General features: G+C 39.0%; 1 long non-coding RNA gene across 3 annotated transcripts in view; it reads left to right on the top strand.

Annotated features, from left to right (window-relative positions):
* LOC113012515 (uncharacterized) overlaps positions 1-27,318 on the top strand; it is a 102,881-nt gene that overhangs the window by 22,610 nt on the left and 52,953 nt on the right. The window contains exon 4 of one of the 3 annotated variants that reach the window (XR_003270712.2): positions 3,234-3,367. The exons of 1 other annotated variant lie outside the window; for it this stretch is intronic. This is a non-coding gene — a long non-coding RNA (uncharacterized LOC113012515). Of the gene's footprint in view, positions 1-544; positions 679-3,233; positions 3,368-27,318 lie in introns of those variants that run through there. One more of the 3 variants, XR_003270713.2, reaches the window with a different exon arrangement.

The following is a 27,318-nucleotide window of genomic DNA, read 5'->3' as shown; positions in this document are numbered from 1 at the left end:
GAAATTGACTGCAAAACATACCCAATTAGACCTGCGTTATTTAGAACGACTCAGCTCTTCACCCCGAATAAAAGCAGGCCCAGATAAGACCTGTACACTCAGATACTGCAGCAAATTAATGTGAAGTTGGTGGCCTGCCAGTTAGCCAGTCCATCTAAAAATGGGGACATTAAAAGCATGAAGGCAAGTTTTTGTATAAGCAGTAAATTACTGCTGAACAGAGAACAGGATGATTAAAGTGTGGGGTTTCTGAATAACTTTCCACACAATTATAAATCCACTGTATTGCAAGTCAGGAAATATTCCTGCGAGGTTTGATTTGAGTAGCGGTAGCAACAGTTTCCTATCAGATGTTATTTAGAGATTTAAACATTTTTCGGGCTCTTGTTTTCAGCATAGTTCATTGGCAAAATTTTCCCAGGTTTAGTACCTTTCAGTCCAAATGTGTAACTGAGAATTAAGCATCTGTATAATGTCTTTTCACTCCACCAGCTAAAGATAGGGCTCTTAGCCTGATACGCTGTCTTAATTTTCCCTTTCTCAGGTCACTGCAGAGAGCAGCCGCATAAGAGTGAGGAGGAGGGTCCTTACTCTATGGGCAAGAATACACTGTGGAAGTTGCAAAGGGCAGAGTCTCTAGGAAATCTACTCTTTCTTTGAAAAAATGTCACAGGAGAGATAGGAGATTGGCACCACAAAGAGCCCAAAATAGCACTGGCTGCTACGCGTTGTCAGACAAGATTTAGGCTGAGACATTGACTTTTGTTCTGCAAAGTATTGGCCCCTGAAAGGGAGATGGGCGGTGTAAAAATTGTGATTTCTTCTCTTCCCCTACTTATGCGCAATACATTACCCTCCCGATAATGCACGCTGTTGGGACTAAGGTTTGTAACTTTACAATTATTTTTAAGTGAGTGGTATCTGTTGTTACAGAGGCAGTTTGTTTTTAATTAAATGTATAAGACCTGGTCTGGCAGATTAGAACTGCATCACAACCCTTCTGCTTTCCTGGACTCCAGTTTACCCTCATTCAACATTTGTCCCTACTGCCTTCCCCATGACAAAGCCTTTATATTTTTTATGCAGGTTTACCCCTTGGCCACATAATAGGATTATGAATAATTTCTACAAATTTTCCAAAAACAAATCACATGGCATGGCTTAGAGTTTGCTAATAATTTCACCATAGCTGATAGATCAAAGCAAGGCACTGGGACTGCAGAGCCAGGCAGAAGGTTGACCCTAGTCAGGCATTTTTAATGAAAGGGTTAATCTCCTCAGAGGTGACTATTCAGGAGCAAACAGTGTGACCAAATGAAGAATTCAGGTCTGGGATAAAAAGGAGAATAGTGGTCTTGAGGGTGCTGTTGGGTGACAGCGAGGAAGCCCTGAGGTAAAACTATGTGATGATGCATTTCAGTTCCCCGACTCATTGCTAAAATAAAGAGAAAGGTGGGGAAAAGGCAGTTTGAAAAGCCTGTGGCGTGTAGGCTCAAAGCTATTTTATGGATAAGCACAAATGAACTATTGTCTCGGAAACCCTGTGAAAAAAAACTCATGTAATTTGGACACAACAGTATGCAGGCGTTAACGTGCATAAACAAATACACTTTTCCAGTAGGACAGCTGCTCTTCTCCAAAGTACCTGATTGTACTTTCAGTCTTAGCTGTTTGGGATAAACTTTGTTGACAAGCACCTCTTGTACTACTGTAAGCACACATGCCCTCTTGTGAGTAATTAGACTTGAATACCTTCCAAAAAGGAAAGAGGGGAAAAAAAGAAGAAGAGAGATGCTTTTATAAATGTATAAGGCTTGGCTGGTTAAGGAGGTTTAGAAATCTCATCGTGACAGTGGCAAAACGGGTCTCTTAGTAATTAGGAACAAATTAAATTGCTTATCACTTACCGAGTTACTGTGCCAGCCATTTGGCTGCGTTCAGAGGGATTAATCAGAAGGCTATTGACATTACATTGTTCCACAATTATCTTTCATACGTTTTATGGTAATTGGGTATTTTTTCACAGAGGAATTAAGGTGCCTACGTAATTCCAGACAAAATGAACATACACAAACACAAACATTAATCAAATCCCCCAAAATAATTCAGCAACTACTGCTGATTATCACGTGAAAAATGAGTATATCAGACTTCTCTTTGAGAGAAACTGAAATGCCATATTAATAATTCATTTATATGGATGATGACGTATTTATATGGAGTTGTGCTTAAATTAATCAGCGAGAAAAGGAATGGGTTTATTCACTGTGTGAAGCTAATTTATTGCATCTTGCACTGCTTTAAAGGTATAAAAGTAATTTTTATCCAAGCTTTCTTCATAAGCTTGGCTGCACTGTTGCATCAAGCCTTGTTATTAGGATAAACCTAACCCACAAATTGTCATCAACCCAATAAATGGCTTTGTTCTGAATGCAATCAAAACTTCAGGCCCAAAACTCCTCCTCCATGCTCTTTTTCCAATACTTTCCAATACTTTTCTGGTTCCTACATGTGAAAATTACATGTCATTGTCGTAATGGCCCTAGGGGGTTGATAAAAGAAGACTTTGCCTAATGCTTCCATAAATGTGTTAGGCAAAGTCCAGCAGGATGTAATTGCATCTAATATATTTACAGAGGATTGATTTCCCTCCCACCATCCACCTACAAGGCGGCAGCAAGCTGCGTTCAGGTCACTCTGGATGGGTTCCGTGTCCACTCTGTTCTCTTTACGCTAAGCAACAAGGCCAGGCTGCAGAGACCATGAAAAGTATTGGAGTGCAGCTTAATGAGGTAATTAGTCAAAGGCCATGACGATCCTGGGAGGCTAATACCTGTGACCTCTTGATCCTGGATTCCTGACACACATCTCTGGAGACTGTACAGGAAAGACTGCTGCAAAATCCAAATACTGTCTCCTTGGCCAGACAGTTTTTAACAGCGAACGTGTGATATTGCATATAATGCAAGTAGACTTGGAACTGAAGCTCAGCCAGCCCCCTGTTTCTCTTTCTTTAATTACTGCCACAGTGTAGCAATGGGCATGCCCCCTTTTATTCCCCGAAGAAAAATAAACCTCACCAAACTTAAACTACTTAACCTGTTTACTTTAAGAACCAAGTTGTGGAGAACTGACAAAGGCAGTGAAAAAGCACAAGAAAGGAAAAAGGATGAAGAACACAAAGCAGGTTGATATTTTTTCCCTTTCCTATCCCGTTCTTTTCTTTTTATCAGGTTACGTGACTGGAGGCTTCATTAATCACCACCTCGACAGCCTCTGCCAAGGGGAACTAACTGCATTTGGCCCAATTAGGCGCTGTAGAGACAATAGGAACAGCACAAGTTGTGCCTCTATGCCAGGAGCCAAGCGTTGCCTCCCTGTCATTACCTCCAGAAAGGGAAAAATTAACCCCTACCAGCTTCCCCGCTTTCCTCCATTGATCCAAGGCTTTTGTGGTGTCCCTGGAGCGTGGCAGACAATTACAGATATTATTACATCTGCATTGATTCTTTTAAAGAGAGCAGAGTGTCTCCAAGCAATTAAAAAAATTACACTTCGGAAGTGGGCCAATTAAAATGCCCCCAGCCCTAGAGGGTGGTGGTGGTGTCGGCGGGAGTGGAGGCACAGACCTGACTGTCAGAATGTTGCAGGATTTTTTATTTTTTTATTTCTTGAAAAAACGTGGGCAAATTTACATACTTGACTGCTTGTGCAGTCATACAAGCCTATAGCACATTCATGCAACCTGCTCTTGGACAAGGCAAGAGGAGGTCTGCAGCTACCTACAAATAATAAATGACTTTTCAAAGCAATATAGCAAAAATTGTAGTTGATTTACTTTAAACAAGTCTGTTTTTATTATCTGTATTTAGGTTCCTAACACTTGTTAAGATGATATCAGGTTTACATTTTGAAAGTGCAGATGGTTTATAGCCCAAACAGAAAACATATCCCTCCACTTTTACTTTCAAACAAAACCACACTGCTCAACATGTGCAAGCTGTTTACATCATTGTACAGATGTCGCTCTGTTAGGCATATGTCCAGTGACTGATTAATTATTTCAGCAATATGTATGAATGTACTAACACAACCATCTCGTAAACAAGCATCTGAAGTCTGATTCGCGTTCTCACTAGCACGGTCCCGCCTGTACGTCGGCCTTTCGCTTTCTTTTCTCTCCCCCATTCTCTCACAAACATGGTTCCTCTTTTCCATCTTTCACTTGGTCCTTGGTGTTGAGTTTCCCTGTGGAGCGAAGTTGGCCCTTACCTTAGCCATCTGACCAGATTTCCTGAAACCACAAAGAAATGGACGGTGCTAATTGGAGTTGCGGGTAGACAGATGATAGACGACTGGCTGTGATGAGATAAGGAATCAGTGCGATGTAAATAAAGCCTTCCCATTGTTTTCTTCCCCTGCAGTTATGGCTAAGTATAGACTTACTGTGCGTTATTGCTACACACACATTTGCACACACCTTCCTGGTGGTTTTTTTTGGGTTGAGCAGGTGGGCTCTGGGATTATTCTGACCAGCTTTTTAGAAGGTAAACAATGTCTCCAAATAACAAAAGAAAAGCTATCTTTATAGAGACACCCAGGCACTTGGAAACCAAAAAAGAGAGTGTACAGTTTAAATAAACATCATTTGGTGCATAAAGAAAAGGGACAATGAAACTCTGAGCTGCAGTCGTTTTATCACACGGTACACTGCATGTGTTTGAAGTGGAAAAATCACAGTTTCTTTAATCCATGGAGCATTCAAATAATTTTTTTTGCCTCTCGGATTAAAAACAGTAACAATAGCAGGCAGTTAAAAACAAACAGCTCCAAACAAATGGTGACAAGGCTGAGGCGCTTGGCTTACGGGTAAGCTCTCCATACATCGTGGTCGGTTTCATTAGTTGAAATGTATTATTATTGTTTATCTATAAGCTTCTTGATTTAAAAAAAAAACCACAAGCCATACAAGCCATGCTTTCCCTTTGGATTACGGAAAGGTTCAGGGTTTGCTTTCCAGTGTGAATTATTTTCCAACAACAACAACCTCAGGAAGATGGGAGGGAAAAGGGCTTTTCAACACCTGAACACCATGGCGCATGTGATTAAAGAGAACTGATTTCAGAATATCATCAAAGGGGAAAATGTGACTGTGTGTGTGTGTGTGTGTGTGTGTGTGTGTGTGTGTGTGTGTGTGTGTGTGTGTGTGTGTGTTTGTAAAGGACGTGTTAACTGCAAGGTTCTGGCAAGTTTTTAAAGGAAAAATTTCAGGGTAGTCTCACACAACCTTAAGTTTGGGAAATAAAAATACTGAACAATACATCCTCCGTGATTTGCCAGCATGGAGTTTTTAATCATTCTTTATCTAGGTGTTCATGTAGAACAGACAGCTGACATGCATTTTGGTGTGTTTATGTTAACATAATGCAAAATTAGGTGCCTTTTTTTTAAGTGAAAAAACAAAATCCAACTATGAGAAAAACAAAATATCAACTGTGTCAAGTTATCTTTCTGTGAAGTCTCTGTAAAGCAAAATCCCATGATGCCTCATGGAGTAAGCAGCATCCAGTCCAGCTTCAGAACAAAATCCAACTTCATAGAAAACTGTTTACGTGGACGTCATCTTGAGTTGGTGTGAGTAAATGTCCATCTAAAGTTTACAAACTAGGGAACGACTTATCACAGAGAGAAATATGATATTGTTTTAGCATGTGATTAATAGTATCATGTAAGCAACATCACATTTTTTCCCCTGAAACTTAAGCAAATAGTTACAGGAAATCTAAACAAGCAGACTGAAAAAGAAAGAAACAACTCAATAAACTGTTTAATATGCGAACTATATTTAAAAACATCCTTGGACACAAACCTTAATCTCATAGTTAAAAGTCCAGGCCTCGTCCATCAAAATACATAATTTGAATGTATTTATAATGACAACTGGTTCTCTGCAGACCTGAAATATTCAGTCTGACTGCAATCAGGTACAAAACAATGCTCATATAATCACTCAGACACAATTATATAAATGTTCAATCAATTAGAGAATACTAGCTTTTGGTGCTTTGGGTGACAATGTCTATAAGGTAAATATTGAGAAAGGCTCTCTTCTCCTTAATAACAAATCATGAGCCCCTCCACTAGCTGGAGGTAAGCATACTACCTCAGCAGGGCCGCTAATCTTGTGCAAGTACTCACATCTTTTTGGTATTTGTTAGGAAATGACCTATTTTGTTGTTTGGGTGTGAAGATCGCTACAAGTATTAACTCATAGTCTTTACATGTAGAAGAGCAAAATATGTACATTTTTAAGTTTTTCATTTGGTTTAAGGCTTTAATTTGAATATAATTAAATGCTCTTCCATAGAAGAGTATGCAATTTAAGTTAGAATTGTAGTTATCCAAGTTACATGATAAACCTCAGTTTAATTCACATAGATGCTAAGAAAGTGCCTTTCTTTAAACCACTTAAAAAAATATATATCGATATTATTTATCGATACATAATATTTTATTATTTATGTAATAACTGTATAACAATACTGCAGGAACAACTTTCTGCCATCAAGTATACAATTTATCTACTTATATAAACTGACGAACCACCCTAGGTGTATTACCAGCAATGCTATGAACAATAACCATATAAAAAAAATATCAGGAAGTACTGTCTAAGTAATTAGGAGGCTCTAAGAGGAACCTAACAGAGTCATTTAACTGTCAGAGTTTCAATTCATCATTGGTATTGAATGTGAAATACATAAAGACAGAAACCTATCAACTGATAATCAGATGAGCGTGGGTTGGTTACAAGAAGATGAGACAAGACCTGCGGAAATGGAGGCACGGGGAGGGTTGCAATAATTCTTGCAAAGTGAATTTTGGGAGATAGAAATGAGACAGTTGGCTCATTTCATAATGAAATATCAAAAATTCACCTGAAATTGGCGCGCTGGGTCCTTTTTAGGTGGCAGACTATGAAAGCTATTGGTTACAATTCAGCAGTTATAAATTTATGATGAAGGAAGTGATTTTCAGAGAATGTAACTAATAACTTTGGAGTATTCCACTGTGGTTTTTCTCAGGCTGTAAGCTGTGATTCACATTTACACTTTGAGCCCACAATCATTCCAAACGGTTACCTCTGAGAAAGCCTCCTACCAAACTGAAACAAGAAAAAAAAAATAAAGAAGAAAAAAAAACATGAAAATTTAAATGAAATTAAGGGAAGTGCCTCTCCTGACAGTCAGTGTGATGACACGCTTTTGGATCTTATTTGGAAGGGTTTAAATGTGCTGAAATGTAAATGACTAGACGCATGGAAGCCCAAATGGGAAGCTAGATTCTACATGGGTCAAAGACAGGAAGACTATAGAACAGAGATAAATAGAGGGAAGAAGGAGGGAGCGATTCTCATGTGAATCGTTTAACAGCGGACACACCATGCCACTTGCATTATAGTGACTGTTGCATCAAGGGGCCCTCTTTTTTTTCAATGAACCCCAGGGTTTTTGGTCTTTTCTAGGAAAAAACCCCCCACATGAATCAACCAAAGTAAAGATTGAGCTAATAACTCACGTTATAGAATCAGAGAGCAGATTTCAAGTGAAAATAACAATAAAAGCTGAAAAAGTAAAAAATGTAAGACATTTTAGATGTTGTATTTTTTATGTTTAAGAAAACAAATACCGATAATAATAATAATAATAAGAATGATAGTAAAATGCAGACTACACTTGTGTATCAGTGAGTTTGATTTTGTATCCGATTCATGCCTGAAGCCGATGTTTATGTCATGCACTTCACCATTTTAATGCCTGTCAGTGTCGTTATATCTCCACGCGTGGTTCATTCATGGTGTCTGACGTGTTTGGGTGCTGAATACTATTTTTTCCCTGGAAGCTCAGCGCAGCCTTTTATTAGCAATGATGCATTCTTGTTAGGCGGAAAAAAAGGTCACACAGTTGGATTTCTGAGCTCTGGAAATCCCTGGATATTTACCTAAACACTGTGTGCACCTTGGCCTCTCAGCTCACCTTTCATATTCTCTAACTGCTCTCATGATGATTTCTCACCCATAAGATTTAGAGTGTTTCTGCAAACCCAGCATACTCCTAATGTCTGTTTATAGGGTTGTCAGATTATGCTGTGATTTCTATAGATAGAAGCACATCGACTAACAGTACATTCCCTGTTGTATTTTTGGAGAAATATACCTCATCTACATTTACTTTAAATCAAACAATAGCTCTTTTGTAAAAGGCTTTGCAAAAAATAGATAAATAAAGGTGCTTTAATTTTACAAAGATATTAATTAATCCAGTCATGCAACTGTGCATTTCATCCATTTTTTGCACCTGCAGTAAGAAAAAGCAGGTTTTACATTGTCTGCTTTCAGTATTCAGCATTGTGTTCTTATGTTTGAAAGGAAGCTTGTAAGATTGTGTTGTTTATTTCAATCTAGGAAGACAAGAGAAAGGAAAAAAAAAACAAATCAGTGATTCACTTCTTTTTCCTTTCTTCTTTTGAGTCAGGTATTCTTTCGAGCCAAAAGAGTCAGGTATTGTAGCAAGAGAATCAAGTTTCCCCTGCAGCCAGTAAGTGCCAAGCTGTGTCAAAAATGACATGCATCTCCTCTTTCCATGTCATGCCATGCATGTGATGTGATGGGCGAATGAAGGCAGTTCCTGCAGAGAATAGTAGGGGGTCATTATTAAGCCTCTTAAATTAGCGCCCCCTCCCACACAGCCCTTGCAATTTTCCAAGACCCACAACCGCACAACTCTGCACATTAGACTTGACAAAGAAAATCATTTCCAAAGTTTACTTGCAGCAAACTCATTTCATATATGATTGAATTGTACCTGTATGGCATGACCCATTTAGGCTCAAAGTCACACATGGACGCATTGAAAAACCTATTTGTGCAGAACCATACTGTTAGGTAGCTATAGACTAAGCCAATTGCATGTCCTGTGCAATGCAATTTACATGTCTTTCCATCACACTCACTTATATGGTTCAACTCACAAGAGCTACCATTTAGATCATTTTTAGGGGAGGGGAAAGGGTGAATAGCACTGGTATAATACCATATGTACTGCAGTGGTATAGAGTATGTAACAATAGCAGGAGAAAGCGTAACCTCTATTGCCCCTGAACACCATCCGCAGTGAAATACTAAGAAATTGACAAACCCTGCTTGTACCCTAGCTGTGAAAATGGACTGTTTCTGGTGCTTGTCCTCCTATTTTGATAGGCAGGCGCCACCACTTCAGCCTCTTTGGCCAATCTAAGGCTGCTAATATTCCCCAGATTAAAGACACCTCAGCACCAAGGTCAGCCTCTGAGGGAAGTTGCTTCTTGTTCAGTGAACACAGTTTTTGACCTTTGTCTCATTTTTATTCTACGCTCTTTCACTCCATTTCTCCCTCTTCTGTGTCTGCCTTTGCATCTGTGCATCACAGTAGCTTCCTCTCTTCTCCGTTCATTGTGTATATTTACAGTATATTTACAAGAGTGCACATAACTGCTGTCTGGGGAAGGGTAAGCAGCAGCGGGGAAGGGAAGCCATTAGAGGAATAAAGAGAGGTGCTGCCTCGCAGCCGAGCTTCACAGGCCAGTGGAGCAAATCAAATTGGGTCTTGTTCTGCGGCAGGATGCACCCACACACTAGAGCACACACACACGCGCACACACCCACCCATACACACACACAAACACAGGAAATCAGTGACGGTAGTGGAGGCATACAGCTGACAGGAGGGCCTTTGGGATATAGCAGGGCTGGGCATGTCTAAGGCTGGCCCCCCTAAGGGATGCTGTCATGACCCCTAACTCTCCTGAGCCACAGGTGTGCTCATACAGGAAGAATGAGGGAAAACGATGTCGTGTGGCAAACGGTAAAGTGATTTTTTTAAAAAAGTTTTCTAGTTTATCTTCCAGGTGCATCAGTGATAAATTCTTTAGCACCCAATTCTCAGTGCTGACCACAATAATCAGGTTTCTGTTATTTTGCAGTTGTGCAGCTCCTAACTTTGGGGCTTAGTCCATATTCCCTGTGATATTCTAAAAGTTTTAAAGCAAGATAAACAAATAGGACTGCGAGAAATCTACAGTAGAAAACCAACAGTGACAGTTTTTATGGAAGTAGCAATATCTATCTACCTTCCCTGCATTAATATCTCATGTATAACTGCTCAAATCCTCTGTTCCCTAATGGTCTGACTAAGTTATTAGCAGGCTTATAGCAAAGCTAAAGAACTAGAGGAAGACTTCAGGTAAAGGGCACTAAAGCTAATGAAAAATGAGATGGAGCTTCATTCTTTAGGGCTTTAGTTTTATTAGAAATACATGGTAATAGCAGGAAAACCTTAGTCAACATAATGTTCGCTGCCATCTATATGATACCCATGCCTATGGGGCACTATTAATCCCCAGAGAAATAAAGGGAGAAATATAAAAAAAAATACACCCAATGCTTACATTTCATTCAGTTTCTCTGAAGAATTACTACTACACATCACTTTGGATCAATTCATTACGTCCCTGCAGAGAGGGGGCAAATGTGTGATGGATAGTTGTCTGCAAATGTACTTGCCAGTAATAGAAAAATGCACACTCTTTAATTAAAGAGAGCTGGACCAGTGGATCCAAAGTAGGTTTAGGTGTCTCTCCATATCTGTAAAGCAGCGTTATGTATCAGAATGCATCAGAGGGCACAGGGCAGTAAAAATAATCGTGTGCGCTCATTCACTGAACTTATATGAGGAAAGCATATCTATTATGCTACTGCATGTGAATCGTATAGACAAAAATGTAAACCAGACTGATGCACTTTATGAAATGATGGAAATAATATAACAGTTGTGTTTATAAGGTGTAAGGTGGAATAAGCAAACGTTTCCTGTTAAAAAATTCAGAAAACTCTTATGTCAAATTATTATGTGAGTAGTAGAGTGGGAGATGTCTGCACCTGAATACTATAGTGCTTGCTATATTAAGTGGCCAGTATAATACATGCCATTTGATTTTTTTTTTTTTTTGCTGCCTTTGACTCTTCTCTGTCTCCTGTAGTAACCTTGATATTATTAAGATTTAGGGTTTAATAGATGACCGGAGATTTGTCTCATTTCCACTATTTCATAATAGAATTTAATGAATATAAGTCTTCATGATATTTTGTATTTGTCTGTACTTGTTTCATTTGCATGGGCATGACTCACTTACTTATATGCAAACATACACGGTGAAGAATATATAGCTTGGTCAATTCCGAATTTTAGAGGGTAATACTTATATTATAATGACCTAGCTGATTTATTGGTCTCACTCTGGTTTTATGATCTTTCAATAATATGCAGTGGCAGCAATGCAGTAAAAATGTAGTAAAGAGTCAGGAAAGACCGTGAAGAAAGCTGCTAGAAGACACACATATATGTAAACTATAGAGGTTAAAAAAAGACACATCATGCATTGAATTCACTGTGTGAAATGTAAATACAGTACAGTGAATTAAATATGAGGTAAACCCTATATCTAAATAACATTTTTACACAGAAAACACATTTTATCAAATGTGGAATAAGTTAGTAAGTAACAGTGATATTGAATGGTTGTGATTATCTGACCTGTGAGCAGCACTTTACTGAAAGTCACAATAATTTGGTGTTAATCAAAGGAAAGCTAAGCTGAGCTCTTTAGAAATTCAATTAAGATGCCTCGAGGAGCTTTTATATTACAAAGTACAGACCCTACAGTAATACAGAGAAAATCCCAGCAATCAGACATTACCCTATGAGCAAGCACTTGGCAGTAGTGGGGAGGAAAATCTCCCTTTCAACAGGAAGAAACCTACAGCAGAAACAGGCTCAGTGACAGAGCCTGTTGGTGCAAAATGACTGTTTTATGCCTAATACTATTTATTTTATGCCTGTGCTGTCATAGGCTTTTTTCATGTAAATTGGAACAAATTGTTTGTTTTTGCAGAAATCTACACATAACAAAGTGCCTTTTTAAAATGTTTTCTTTGCAAAGTTGTTATGTGTACACACAACACTGGTTCATCCCTTGAGTTTTTTCAGCTCCTAAATACTGAGAAGAAGAAAAGGGGATGCAACTTGGTGATAAAACAGTCCCTTCAAACTGAGCATATAGCTTCCTTAAAAAAAATCAGAAGTTTATTGATTTTTATTTACATTTTAGACAGCATCCTAACATTTATGACAAACATGATTGTGCACACAATGTGTGTGCATTTGTGAAACCAGAAACCAGACTGTTTTCTGTACATTTTCTAAAAGTTAAAGCAGTTGACTCTTAGCATACTTAATCTGTAGTGTCACACTAATTATATATTTTTCGAGTAAACACGCCACTACTAATGATGTAAAGACTGGTCGCCTGCTTTCCATCACACAGTCTTGTGCACGTCAGTCAAACGAAACAAATTCTACACTACTTTTGTTTAAAGGCAGGCCATTAATGAAGAGCTCTTCAGATAAATACATCTTTATTCTGCGATTAATGATGATGGTGCTTGAAGTAAGCACTGGTGTGAAAGGAGGCAGCAGCCCTTCAACATCCAACCCTTTACAGCCACTCTGCCATCAATCAGGCCTTGTGTCCAGTAAGTGCTGCTAACATTTATGAAATATTCATCAGCCTTTCACTTTTGCTTTCCACTCACCCTAATAATTACTTTTAGGCAGCATTGTGTCACCTCTCTTTAAAAAAAAGGCTACAATCATCTTACTGAGGGGAGGTGAATTAGGCAATGTGTTTCTGCTTTTATGTCAGCCATCCCATGGGTGGATGTTCTAGTATAAAAATGTCAGTCAAGAGTCTTCTCCCCTCTCCTATCATGTTCCTCATGTTTTCAGGGATGGTTTCCCATGTGCTTTAAGTAACCAGTTGTGTTGACAAAAGCATATATTCTTAATTTACTTCAAATGCACCTTAAAATACAACTTGGGTTTTATAAGCAAAACCTTTTGTACTTTTTAGCGTGTGCAGTTGATACATATGAGCTTGTAATTTATCGATGCAGTGTTACAAAAAGTTGCAAAGAAAAACTGATTTGTTTGGTTCAGAGAAACTAATAATTTTCCCAGCTGTCCGTGCTTCATCTTTTAATGACTTTAATAATACAATGAGAATATTCCAATCGCTGGTCTCATCACGCATGTTCAACCTACGGAAGGTCCAGCCGATTTTGAAATTCATCAACATTCACTGACAGCAGTCAAACACGCTTTTCAGATCACAATAGCGGAGGGAAATTCCACCTCATTCTTCACCTATTTGCAATTCTTATTGCTGTAAGAAAGTTAATCTATCCCCTGCAATAACTCATTGGATGTTACAGCTTAAGCATCCTCAGTTGCCTGTCTTGCATTTTAAAGAGGGGGCAAAGAGCTTTGGTACAATTTTCCAAATACAACTGAGCTAACACTGATTTATTGCTCCAGTTTATATAACTCATATTAGGAATTCATGGACCTGGCAAAAGGGATTAGAGCATTTATTTCAGGCAGGGAGATGATCCTGTCATTAATGGTCGATACTTTCATCATCGTTTAAACCAGAGGAATTTGCCCGGTGACGAATCGTGGCGGACATAGCTATCAGGGGTGTGCAGCTGTACTCGTTATCTTTCGACGACCCGCTCTGCTCGGTGAATGTGGACCCGCGCCCATCAAACTTGGATTAGGCTGTCAATCAAGCGTTGGCCGTGTATATTGTGTTACAATTTCTCCCAAATGTCACCAAGATCAGAGTAATTTCTTGGCTAATTGCATCTCGTCTCCTTTTAATGCTGCACATTTAATGGTTTTGTTACATTGCGTGACAAGATGGTGTTTCTCTCATATTGGCACGGTGATGAGCAGAAAGAGGCCCCGCTTTTGTTTAGAGAAGGAAATGAAAGAATAAATGGCTGTTAAAGTTCACAGGGCGTATTTCTGAAATGGCAGCAAACAAAGAGACGAAACTGAGAAATGATCCCAATCTTGCCATAGCGTGACATCAATTACACAAAATTCTCATTAGAAGGGGTTGCTCCAAAAGTCTGCGAGCTTTGCCTGGGTTGTTTTGTTCTGGAAGAGGCAGCATGTTATGCTGAAGATCTGTGTCAAAGCCGGCTCAGAGCAATACTGAGGATTTTCTCTCCTCTGACACCTACTTTTTTTTATGGCACTGACTTAGTTTAAACATGACAAATACAATTTCAAGCATTTTACTATGTCCGTGTGCTTCGGTACAGCTAACAATAGCTGCCACAATGCACCCATTAATTCCCTCCCCTCAAAAATCTCTACCAAGGGAAATACTATTAACCATGTTAAATAAAATACTGACGTCCTAATTCCGCCGCACATCATCAGCAGGATTACATTAACAATGTACATGTCAAGTTATACTGGAAAGAGTTGCACAAATAATTACTAAAAGTCTCTTTCTCAAATTCCTCAAAGGCCAAAAATGCATAGGGTGGGAGGACTGGCTCTTAGCTGTAGTGTTATCAAAATGAAGGTAGCATGTAAAAAACAAAGGCCACTGACAAGCTGTCTTTGTACTGTGTGTGTGATATATACATGAAGTATTTGAATTTATGTGACATTAAAAATTCTCACAAAACCAAGGACAAAGTGACCGACAAGCAGTCAGATGCATTTAGCAACAACGGATGTTATATTTGGATGATGAATTAAATCCGCACAGTTAAAACATATATAAATAAAAAATTTACATCTGTGATTGCAAACCATAAATGCAGACGAGAAAAGAAATAACAGAGCAACAATAACAAACACTTAACTGCTTTCCATTAGTGCACTTAACCTCCTCTTCATGGAGCGCAGTCCCACTTTACATTTCCTGTGGCTAAATGTGTGTCTCTAATTCAGAAATGAGGGGACGTTTTGAGTGGCCCTCTGTTTCCCCCGATGAGCAAATGCTGCAATTAACTTTTCCTGCTCTTTTTCTAGAGAGAGAAGGTGTTTTAAAGACACTCGCCTCGAGTCAACAGCATCTTATGGCTGCTGTGAAATTTAAGCCATTTTTTTTCCTGTGGTGCTTAACAGTTCAGCTGGAGATAATGGATCAAGGATGATTTAATGGCAAAGAATCTAAAGGATAATAGTCGTTAGAACTTATTACTGTCATCAGATAAAATGCATATGCGGCTTTCAGCAAGTTTCTTTTCAATTTTATGCCTAAAAATCCACCATTGCTCATTTTCCTTTTAAACAGATACCCGTTTTATGACTGTAGCAATTTATTATAATTGAATGCGTGTGAATGAATCTCAGGTGTATACAAAGCTTATAGGTGAGGACCTTGATAGGGATTAGTGACCAAAATAGCAATAATAAGCAACATCATGTGTTCTGGCTTTTACTGCTGACATGACACTCTGATAAATAATAAGCAGATGTCAAGATTAAACCTGATTTAGTCCTGTAATGATCTCCCTGTGTATGTGAGTGACTGTGTGTGTGTGTGTACGTAGGCTTGGCTATGCATGCCCATCGGTGTGTGTGTGTGTGCGTCGTTACAACAAGAGCTGGTTGCATCCATGAGCAAGATTGCTGCATAATTGGTGATGTCCATGACACTGTGCTCTCTGTAGGTGTTTTTTTCTGCATGTTGCCCAGACTCTAATTACTGGGGTTTCAGCAGGGAGGTAAGGCAGGCGATGAGGAGAACTGCCGCCTGTTTCTATCAGCTGACGGGCTGTACGTCTGCGGTAAAGCCAGGCAGCCCAGAATCCCTGGAGTGAGTTTGGGAGAGACCCAGGGACTGGTCATATCAACAAATCTTAATCAAAAGCCTGAAATTGTCAGCTGTCATACACTTTTTGTGATCTTTGATACCTTGCACCTCCTCTGACCCAGACTGGCAAATAATACCTTGCACACGCACACACACACACACACACACACACACACACACACACACACACACACACACACACACACAAACAGACCATGCTCACACATTCACAAATGGATTTCACACGCGCTCGCTGTCTCTCTCTCTGAAATATGTGCACAGACACAGTGCACCTGTGCTTCCTTACTGAGGTTTGTGCAGAAGAGGAAAAAACACCTGCAGTATCCTCTTTTGAAAAATGCAGACAGGCAGTCTGTGTTATTCACAGCATAATAGCACATATGGATAACCCTTTCGCTTTGTATCACAGTTATAAATGAGGTAAAAGTATTTTTTCCTCTGCTTAACTTACAAAATAACGGTGACTTTTAAATCAAGATGCTTGTTGAAAATCAAACATTTCAGCACTGTTGAATAAAAATAAGCACCTTTTCAACATGATGTGTGTAAGGGTACCACATTTTGGTTTACTGAGTCAGGTCAGTGGCAAACAATACCATTTCGGCTTGTCCCTTGTCCCTTTTCAGACAATCCTAAACTTGTGCTTCAGTTCAGGAGAGGATGGAAAGGCTGTGGTGGCTTTGATCGACCGACTGTTACTAAGAAGCTTTAAAGGAGGGTTTTAAAGGACCTAAAATGTATAAAATAGACGGATCAAGAGCAAGCAGAAATTTGACGGTTCAGAGGCAGGTTAAAAAAGTGAGAACATTCCCATACAATATATATCCAGTTAGTGCATATTAGGGGACGGGAGATGACAAAAGTGGAATCTGAGAGCCGATTAGCACCGTAGTTAAAACCTTCAATGAAGTGAGGTTAAATCCAGCTTCAGGAAGGGCATGATGGAAGCCGATTTAGAAGTGAAGTCAAAGTAGATGTAAAATAAGATAAAACCATATTGCACATTGTTTTTGTAAACAGAGGCTAAAAAGGCAGATTTTTGTGTGAAGCTTAACTATACCCTGAATCTTTAACTAAACCACCACTCACTACTCGGAGGGAAGTGTGAACATGTGAAAATTAATTGAGTTTGATAAGTGTACCACGGAAAGCAAACCCCAGTAAACCCGGCTAACTGCCTTATATCTTCCACAGTAAGCACAACTGCTTACTGGCCTCACTTCCATTTTAATTGACTTTTTTTCCACACTTTTAGATCTTTTTTCATGTCATGATTGAAAGAAAGACATTGTTTCTTATTAGAAATGCTTGCCCGATTAATTAGTATTTAAAAAAAGCAACAAATATGAATGACAGTATGTTATTATTGTTGTCCAAAAACACTGTCATCACCTAATTTCTCTTTAGCTAATAAGGACGCGTCAATAAAGGCCCTGCCCTCAGTAATGAAACAGGCTTGGACTGTTAATGATAACTGTTATTTATTCCTGTGCTACCCAGGTTTATTTGGGCCAATGTGGCACTATGAACCTCTCTCACTTTGGTAATTAAGCGTGTTGATACAGCAGGATGCTTACCTGCAATTATGCCATTTTAATGAGCAGCAGCGGATGGAAAAAGGGTGAGACGAGGTCAGCCAGAGGCAGCAAAGCACTGGTGTTTTAATAGACACTTAAATGCTGTTAATTTAGCTCTGGGTAATGGAGAAGCCTGCTTGTTGGAAATATCTACAGTTCCAGGCATAGAAAGTCACAAAAGGCTGAGGGGCATTTTTGAGGAAAGATGAAAATTCGTAAGCTATTCACAGACCTCTGTTACTGCCCAGAGGAGCATCTCCACATCTTCTGCTTGTTATCGGAGGCAGCCTTGGCATGTTTTCAAGCTCTCAGGAAAAGTTGATGGGTGTAGGTAAAGGTTTGGCAGGCTCTCACCAGCTCTCACCCGCAAAATGTCAGTGCTGGCTGGATTTTTCGAGAGCAGGACAATGGGATAAGAAAAGGGGGGAAAAACAAGACCAAGTAAAAGGAAAAAACTTTGAATGTGCTGTACAATATAGATAAATATATTTCACATGTCATATCCTTAAAATAATCAAGGTAAATGATAATATGCTTCGCCTTTATGTGTGAATGTATAAAGACGATGCAACACCTGTTTGAGTATTTTTATGGCTCTCTTCTGGTTGATCTGCTGGTTTTCCCCTTTTCCACCCATTTGCATGGATCATGTATCACCTGTGTGAATGTGTAAGCACACACACATACACACAAAGCATTGCTACGGTGCACAGTTTATTATAACTCCTGCGTTGGGCTCTGTGAAGGTGGTGTGATAACAGTCATTAGGGTAGCTGTAGGAGGACACTGAGTCTTATTAGAGGAACATGGAAATTCATTGGAAAAACAAGCACTTTCATTAACAGGTGTGAAGCTATGCAAATACATAAACACACCCTGGTAGTCCAGGGTCCTCACACCTGCGCGTGAAAAACATCTGCTTATTAACACAACAAGCCTGCAATTAGTTTAGATGAATTAGATTCAATTATAATGGACGTGATATTTTGCATAAATGTGCAGAAGGATGTATGGATCTTTGTAATATGAGCTAAGCGTGAAGTAGGAAATACAGTAAACGCACATTATAGTGCATAATTTTTTGTTGCAAATGTCACAGCCTAGACTTCACCTGATTTTTGTGTTGTTCTTGAAATAATTTTTGTTGTTAGGAAAGTGCTGCAGAACAGCACAGCAGAGTGTTCCTTAAATTTTAGTTAGATTTTCAAAGCTTAAGCTGCAAAATAACATTCAGAAAAATCTGTAATTAACCAGACAGTCCATGTGAAAAGCAGTTAATAGTTAATGAGCTTTATTTTAAATTCAAATTCATTGTTGTCATTATTTCCATGTGAGCCTTTGTTTACGCTGCTGTTTGTTCTTTGTCTCGCTGTTTTGTTTTTTCCTCCTTTAATGAAACCAGCACAACTGCATAGCATCAGCAATGAGGACTGGAATCAGATGGATCAGAAGACACTTTCCTGTGTGACACATTTAATGCATAACATGCTTCCAGTGAGAGCTCTTGAATGGGTGGATTTTTGAAATGTGCCAGAGTGGCTCCCCACTGAGCAGTAAGCTAGGTCTTTGATGCATCGTGCTGTAATGTGGTTGTTATCCATAATCGGCTTGAATTCAGGAGGGCCACGGCTGAAAAGAGTACAGTGGTAGCCTGTTCTTGTGGAACATTAAAATGCGACTGTCTTCCCATTAAAAAATATGCCACTTATGCCCACAGCGACCAGAACTAAACAGCCTGAATGCCACTATTGACAAAGCGTTTAAAATATGGACTGACAAAAACACTGCAAGATTTTAATAAAATCACTAAACCACAATTTTTTTTCTTAGTTGTTAATATATACGTAAGAGTTACAAAAGTATATAAAAGAGAACATTTTAGGTCATATATAAATCCCACTGACCCGTGAGATGATGCTTTAAATTGAGTTTTTTGATGCTTATGCAAATTTCTTGTTTCTGCACATAAGTTTAAATGCAAAATAATCCTGATGTTATCACATTAAGCTGCGATTTGAAAGGTGGGAGGCGAACACGAGTTTTTTGATACACGCCACGGTAGGGTTTGCAAGGAATACGGAGCTTATATTTTGCATTGCATGAATAACAATCAACAGTTGAGGGAACAAAGAAATGTTTTGAAATATGAACCCTATCATGCACTAAAATGAGACCCCTAGTAATGGGTTTTTAATGTTGCACCACAAAGCAAAGAATTTTCTGACAAACAGCTAAGGAAGTGACTTAGACATAGCAACTGTAACATATAATAATCCAGGAAAATCAAGAGCCATTTCGCTGTCATACATCTTCCAAATAATATGGGTGCTCTACTACTACAAACTCAAAAGCCATAACACTACCACGCATTTGTGCTCATCCAAACGGTTCAACAGATACTAATCTACATTACCTTTATTGTGTATACCATAATAAAGACATTTTCATGAGGCCATTAGAGCCCCTAAAACACTCTGATAGGCTGACTACTGAAAAAATAAGTAAACTTATGCACCCAGGTTGTGATTGCTCTGGAGATTTACTATATTATTACCATCTAGACAGTGCTTAGAGTTTTAATTTAGCAGTGATAATTTGCTTGTGCAGGTCTCTACTGTTAAGAGTTCTTTGTTGCACCGCCAGTTTTTAATATAGTGTGAATTACCCACAGTGGTTGTTTATACCGAACAGGACTGGATATCAGCGTTAAGCCTAGATGACAATAAAGATGAAATCACAGAGACAAACTCAGAGAGGTCTGGTAAGAGACAGACAACCAGATAGAGGGAAATGGATGCCATTGTGGGTGTGATAGCGGTGGGGTGGTCTGTGTTTGTAAAGGAGAGTAATCAAACTGCAGAAAAGACCAAAATATAATATTGAATGCAGCTGACTCTCTGACATTAGCTAGACTATAATAGTTAGGTTTGAGAGGCCGTCCTCATTGAGGATTGCAAGAGTGAATGGAAGTGTGCTAGTTATGCATCATTACAGGGGGAAGAGCTGTCCACTTCCTGCTGGGACGAGATGCCCTCTGCTTTCACACTAAGCGGAGTAGTTCACAAAATAACAGCATACCAAGTGTCTGTCCCCATCTCTTTGACAGAGGGCTCATATGTAAGAGCCTGTGGGAAAGGATACGCCTCCATTTAAACTTAAAAGCAGGCATCTAATTCACAGCTTACAAGGGAGAAGTCATAATAGCGCACAGTTAAAAGATAGCAGAGGAGGAAAGGGTGTCAACAGTACATAAAAATGTGCAATTACAATGGTAAAACATGCAATTTGATATTTTTCAACACCAAATGGCATGCGTGCGAGACTTTTAATCAGTCGTGAGTCAAGATTGATTGTTTAAAAAAAGAAAAACAGAGCTGGTTTCTTTTTGATTGTGCGAGCAGGCCTAAGGTTACTCTACTCATCATCGGTGTGTGTTGTGAAGAGCTCCACAGGCTTTTTTCATCACGGTCTTATCCACTTCAGAGGTTCAACAGATTAGCAGTCCACTGAGGTGCAATGGCTTTTCAGTGGTGTGCTTTACGTCCAATTTGAAGTGTGTAAGAGCATTCTTGTCATTAGTGTTTACTCGAGACTATTTTTTAGAGAGCCCAGACTGAGTGTGACATTAAAGACAAATAAAACTCCATCAGCCGTGTTGATTTTTTCGAAGGCTCTGGAGTAGCAGGCCCAACGTTTTATCTTGGCAGACAGCGGTTTCAGGGGTTATAGATAGGCCAGCTTGCTGATGCTATTATTTACCAATGGAGCAGAATGTCAGCCCTCCTATATGCCTCTTTGCTTTTTTCCTCTGTATTGTTTGTTCCCTGTCTTTGTGAAAGGGGGCACTTTATGGCGGTGAGCGGCGAGAGAAAATATTTCTATCTTGCCATCAATGGATCAATGGAGATGTGTTTACCTGTCTTGAGGCACAATGTTCACTCCATAATACTGGATATTAAACAGCTTGTTGACTGAGTGCTTTTGTCCTGGTCTCTTGTCAATCCCTTAAATACTGCTGACCAGTGGAGAGGCCCACACTACCACTGTGGGGTTACCACTGACACCTCCAGCACCGAAAGGCGTTCTTAGGCTTAGCCGGTCATAAACACCCCTCCTTCACCTTGTTGGACAAAAAAAAGGACATGCCGGGTCATTGAGATTCTCGGTAATTAAACTGAAAGGGGTCATTTTCAGTTCAAACTTTGAAGGAAGGCCTTCGGGGTTTAAGTGGTAGGTTGGTGTGCACTGCTTGAGCAGTCTTTCGAAAAGGAGATCTTGATCAGCGCAGAATGTATGTATTTAAAACCATACATAATCTTCCCTGCAGAAGTTGTCTCATCGCTTTAGATTAGAACTTTTGATGAATGCTACTAAAATGGTGATCAGAGCATTAAGATTTCAGTAGCCACCAATTATTCCGCACATAAACTCAACTTTACAAATGTTGAGCTGTAGGGAAAGTATTAATATGTTGCCAGAATCATGATCAATGACAGATACCTGCTGAATATTAGTGCAGTCAGCTAAATCCGCCAACCCCCTCTAGTTAAACAGAGCTCGGAATGAACCATCCCTTTGTTTTCAATCATAACTGCTTGCCTGCTCTATAATCCAAACTGCTCTTCACTGCGTAATAACTGCCTCTCATGTGGAGCGGATTTTTAGCTCATACCTCAATAAAAACAGAAGCCCATGGTCATTTTGTGGCTGCTGGGCTGCTTTGGGGAATGCAGAGTCTGGCTTTCTAGCCACAGCAAAGTGGTGCGATGGGAGCAGCAGAATGAAAAGGCTGGGTTTGTTTTACATAAAGGCTGCAGCCATCAGGACTCAGCAGGACAGGCGGAGAGTGGCTCTCTGGGCCTGATAAATCATGACCTGCATTCATTCATTCAGCACATTCAGACCCAGACATACATTTCTCTCCCAGCCAGCTCTGCTGACTCCACATTTCTGCTTCCTTTTAATATGTGACCTTATACTGGGATTTTAGTTTCAGTGTTCAGGTGAAGAAAAAGTGAAGAACAGTGAGAGGGTACTTTCAGATTTGTGTGAGCAAACAGCCCTAGAGAAATCTTTACTTTTATCAAAAAAAAAGGACAAGCTGCAGATTTAAAGTTCGGTGTTTCGCAAAGTGACACAAACTGCTGGTGTATATTTTTCCTTTCTTTCAGGTAAATACACGGCACCCTTTCGGTTTAATGGAATTCATAGTAGTGACTGACAGGTTTTGAATAGGCCAGAGAAAATGGGGAGGTAAAAGGGGCATTAGGACTAGCTAAAGAGGTGGGGGTTGGCTAAGGACTGACACCATCTTCTGCCAGTGACACGAACAGACAAACACTCACACACATGCGCACACTCAGATATTCAATAAAGGGTCAAGGTACAATAATTTGAATACATCTGTTCTGTGTGTGTGCGTGCGCATGCGTGTATATGGATGTAACGTGCAAAAAAAAAATCCTTTTCATTCTTTGTTTCAATGGCTGAAAAGATCTGCAACACTAAAGATGCAAAGCTGTTTTCCCTCACTCTCTGTCTCTCTCTCTCTCTGTCTCTCTCACACGCACGCACGCACGCACGCACGCACGCACGCACGCACACACACACACACACATGCAATTAAGTGCCTACAGAAAATAATTAAAACCCTAACTTAAATGTACTTCACTTCACTTAAGTAACCGTTTAAGATCACAGTACTTTCTTTTTTTGTGATAAAACATTTGTGACATTCCCCTGAAAAACCTAAATAAATTGCCCAGTAAATTTTTAAGCAATAAATTACAAAAAACACAAATAAATCTGGCAATTACTTCATGGTTCAGGCTTTAAAGGGATAAAGAGGTCAAGTCAGAAGTTGGCGATGCTGTCGGTTTGCTTTCCATACAAAACTCCCTAATAATTTCATCCATGTAAGGCAAAGCTAATGACATGACAACCAAACTGATGGAAAGAAAACACAAGAATGCATTTGCTTTTGCCTTCGTCGCAGAGTGCCCGTAGCTAATTATTAATAGCAATCACATGAGCACGGGGGTGGGGGGTGGCGGGATAAGAAAAAATACACTAGTCAGGAACTTCTGGCAGGTGTTGACTTTAAAAAGGCATTTCCTTGCATGGTACCAATAACTAAGATTGGGTCTTTAATAAAAGTGTTACACAGTACGCACAAGTGTTCAGGATTGGCAGACGTCTGGATTTTTAACACAGTAAACAGACAGCTGTCTGTGATAAGGAAACGCTTCAATTGTTATTAATTTGTTATTTCTGTTGTGTTTGGATCCTGGCTGGATTAGCATGTTGAACACACAGTCCAAATTCCACTGTAAACATTTGCAATTAATCTTCTCACCAGCCCCCCTCTTCCTTCCTCAAATGACTGATTTACATAAAGCTGATCAAATTGAGTTGTTTGCAGTGGCTAAATTCTGTTGTCACGTTGTCTGGAAATGCTGCAACATTCATGTACGGGCAAATCGATGTAGATTTCTTTGTGACAGTAACCAACCATCACTAGAATTAGCATTATGAGTGCTTTTTCTCCTCTGCTTTGCATGTCTCAGGAATAGCAGACATTCTCAGCTGGAGCTCTGAACCTGAATCTCTGTGCACAACAGCAAACAGCCAGTGTGATTTATATTAGAGTAATCCCTCAATTAATGTCTATACCATATTAAGTAATTCAGTACAGCCAGTTAATGGAAATGCAGGCAGAGATATCATGTTTTGCATAAAACCTTTAAAGCCACTGCTTCTCACCATGGTCTGCCTCTGTCATTTTGTTCACATGACATATTCACATCCAAGGTAATCCCCAATCTATTTTGGGGCCGTGGCTGAAAATGATCAGTCTGTCTAAGAGGTCTAGTGCATGTTACTATATGAAATTACTATTACAGTCACATTGGGTTACAAAATACAATTTCTGCTAGATTTGGCAGACAAACTAACAGGAGAATAATAGAAGAATAAAGAGCTATATCATCATCCAGTACTGTAAATGAAATTATATGCACATTAAAGAGTTCTGCATTTACTTTCATAGCACAGATGATCTCATAGCCTTGTGCTACAGTCACACTAGAGAAAACAGTGGTTGGACACCAAGGCATGACCAAAATCACTGCAACTGTTTGCAATTAACTTGTGATTTTATTGCCTTTGAAATGGTTGCGTTAGAGATGTGGACCCGATCTGTGACCACTCGCAGTCAGTTCCTGTCTTTATAGTAAATTTAGTGTGTCAAGCTCGCAAAAAAACAGCAATAAAACAGAGACAGTTAACTATCAGCTTCAAACTAGTTTGCGATCGAATTTAATTGAAAATTGGACAACACCTCAAATATGTGGCGGTACATACACAGAAATTCACATTTAAAAAAAATTGAAGAAATTGCTTACATAGGAAATTGGAAACCACCAGTTTTCCTAGTCACAAGGAGGTTGCCATTGTGTTTCTGTTCTACTGTGACTGAGCCAATTGGGTTGTCTCTGTACAGAAATGAGACAGAAAGGTATCGTTCTTATTATACAAAACTTAGGTATGAAGTTCCACAAAGGTATGAAAAGGTCATGTAGGTAAAAAAAAATAAAAATAAAATAAAAACCAACAACTCTGTTGGGGTAGAGAGACAAGCTGAGATGGTTTTCATTAAAAAAAAAAAAAAGAAAACATTAAAACAAATCCCAAATTGAAAACTGAATTTCTACCAAGTGAATGAATACCCACATAGTCAAATACTTGGATACAACCCTAGTAATATTATAGTATTATTATTATTTTATATAATTATATAACTATATATTATATAATAATATTACTATAATATTTTTATATTATTAGTTATAGACTATCTGCGTGTTATTTTATTTGTTCATCCTGATAATAATCCAGCATTTAATGTATCAAGTTACATTTAATCGTGTAAGTAGATAGAATCACAGTGACCCAATCACTGTTGAAATATTTTTGATACAATGTTAACTATTATGGCAACACAGCATGATATACTCATGGTTTCCATAGGAGGAAAACAAATCCATATCTTTAGTATTCTGCTATGGTTTAAACACACTAACTACAGAAAGGTGTAAGCCTTTTGTAACCCTCTTGTGATGGCCTGAGGGACACTGAGAATACATGAAGACATCAGGAATCCAAATGACTAACGCCTGGAGTCTTTACTGAGCAGTCATTTTTCATAGGATGACTGACAAAAAGAATCTATGGGTGGAGTTTCTTAAAAGCATCTGACCTGCATCTACATACCAAACCCCATCATGTCATAATGAAATTTTTTGACAGTATTCAAAGTGAACATAATGGAAAGCGGTAAACCATGAATGCTGTTTGAAGATGCGTAATGCTCTCCTGGGAGAAAGCTGCCTTAGTGGTGAACCTTTCTTTAATAACATCATTCAGATGGTCTTAAATTGGTCTGAATGTTTTGGAATCAGCCTTATAAATGTATGCGTATGCGGTGCATAATGAGGTCCAATTAAAAAAGTCTTTCTTCACTTAACATAGAAGCTGTTTCTTTTGTTGTACTGAGGGAGGATGAAAAAGTAATATGGAAATTGTTTTGTCTATTGACTGTGTAAGAAATCGTGTATACTCACCGGCCATTTTGTTAGAGAGAGTTTGCTAGTACCTGGTTGGATCCCATTTTGTCTTCAGAACTGCCTTAGTTCTTCATGGCATAAATTTAAAAAGGTGTTGGAAACATTCCTCTGAGATTTTGGTCCATATTGATATGATGGCATAACACAGTAGCTTTGGATTCATTGGCTGCACAAATGAATGTAAATCTCCTATTCCACCACATCCCACAGGTACTCTATTGGAGGCCATTTGAGTGCAGTGAACTCATGTTCAACAAACCAGTTTGAGATGATTTGAACTCAAAAATATTGTGCTGTAAGCATCATCAGAAGATCAGATACTGTGGTCATAAAGTAATCGGCGTCCTAGGCAAAAAAAACTCAGTGGTGTTTAAATGATTCTAGAGTTGTTATTAAGGAGCCCACAATCTGCCCGGAAGATACCTTCTAAGCCATTAACACACCATCACCAGCGTGACGTGTTGATACAATGCAGGATGGTGTCATATCCAAAGAACGACTCATCAGATCAAGCAACGTTTTTTTCAGTCTTCTATTGTCAAATTTTGGTGAGTCCATGTCAATTGTAGAAGCAATTTCATACCTTGGTTGTAATAAGTGGTTCTTTGAGTTACTGCTGCCTTCCCATTGGCTCAAAGCAGTTTGGTCATTCTCCTCTGATCTCTGGCATCAACAAGGCATTTTTGCTTAGAGAATTTATGCTTATTGGATATTTTTCAGAATATTATTTGTAATCCCTACAGATGGTTGTGTGCAAAAGTCCTAGTAGTTCAGCAGTCTCTGAAATACTCAGATCAGCCATACCGCAGTCAAAGTAATTTATATCACCTTTCCTATATCCAGGTTGTCTTCATCATTTCAACGTGCCTAAATGCATTGGGTTGTTACCATATGAATATATATATATATATATATATATATATATATATATATATATATATATATATATATGCTAGTGTATTTATATTTAAAGTCACACATATACAACTTTAGGCAGATGTTGCCATATCTGCTGCTTTTAGAGCTGATATTCAAGTGCAGGACAAAGGCATGTTTGATCAAGGCTTTAGACAAAACCCAATGAGAAGAGGTTGACAATAGAGATTGAAAGAGCAGTGCGTTGTTGACACCATTTGACTGTTAGCATATAAACCATCCATTGTCAAGGCCAGCAGACAGCCATTGGCTCAACTGATCGCCATGTGAAACAAGCTTAGACTAAGCTTTTTTTTATTTTTTTATCAATGGAACTGCTTTGGGCCCCGCAAGTCTCAGGGTCTTGAGGGTCACAACTCTAGGAACTGTGGACTAAAAAGCTAAGG

The sequence above is a fragment of the Astatotilapia calliptera genome, chromosome 19, assembly GCF_964374335.1.
Source record: "Astatotilapia calliptera chromosome 19, fAstCal68.1, whole genome shotgun sequence".
Lineage (NCBI taxonomy): Eukaryota > Metazoa > Chordata > Actinopteri > Cichliformes > Cichlidae > Astatotilapia > Astatotilapia calliptera.
The sequence above is the reverse complement of the archived record's forward strand: the minus strand, read 5'-3'. Positions and strand labels throughout refer to the sequence as shown.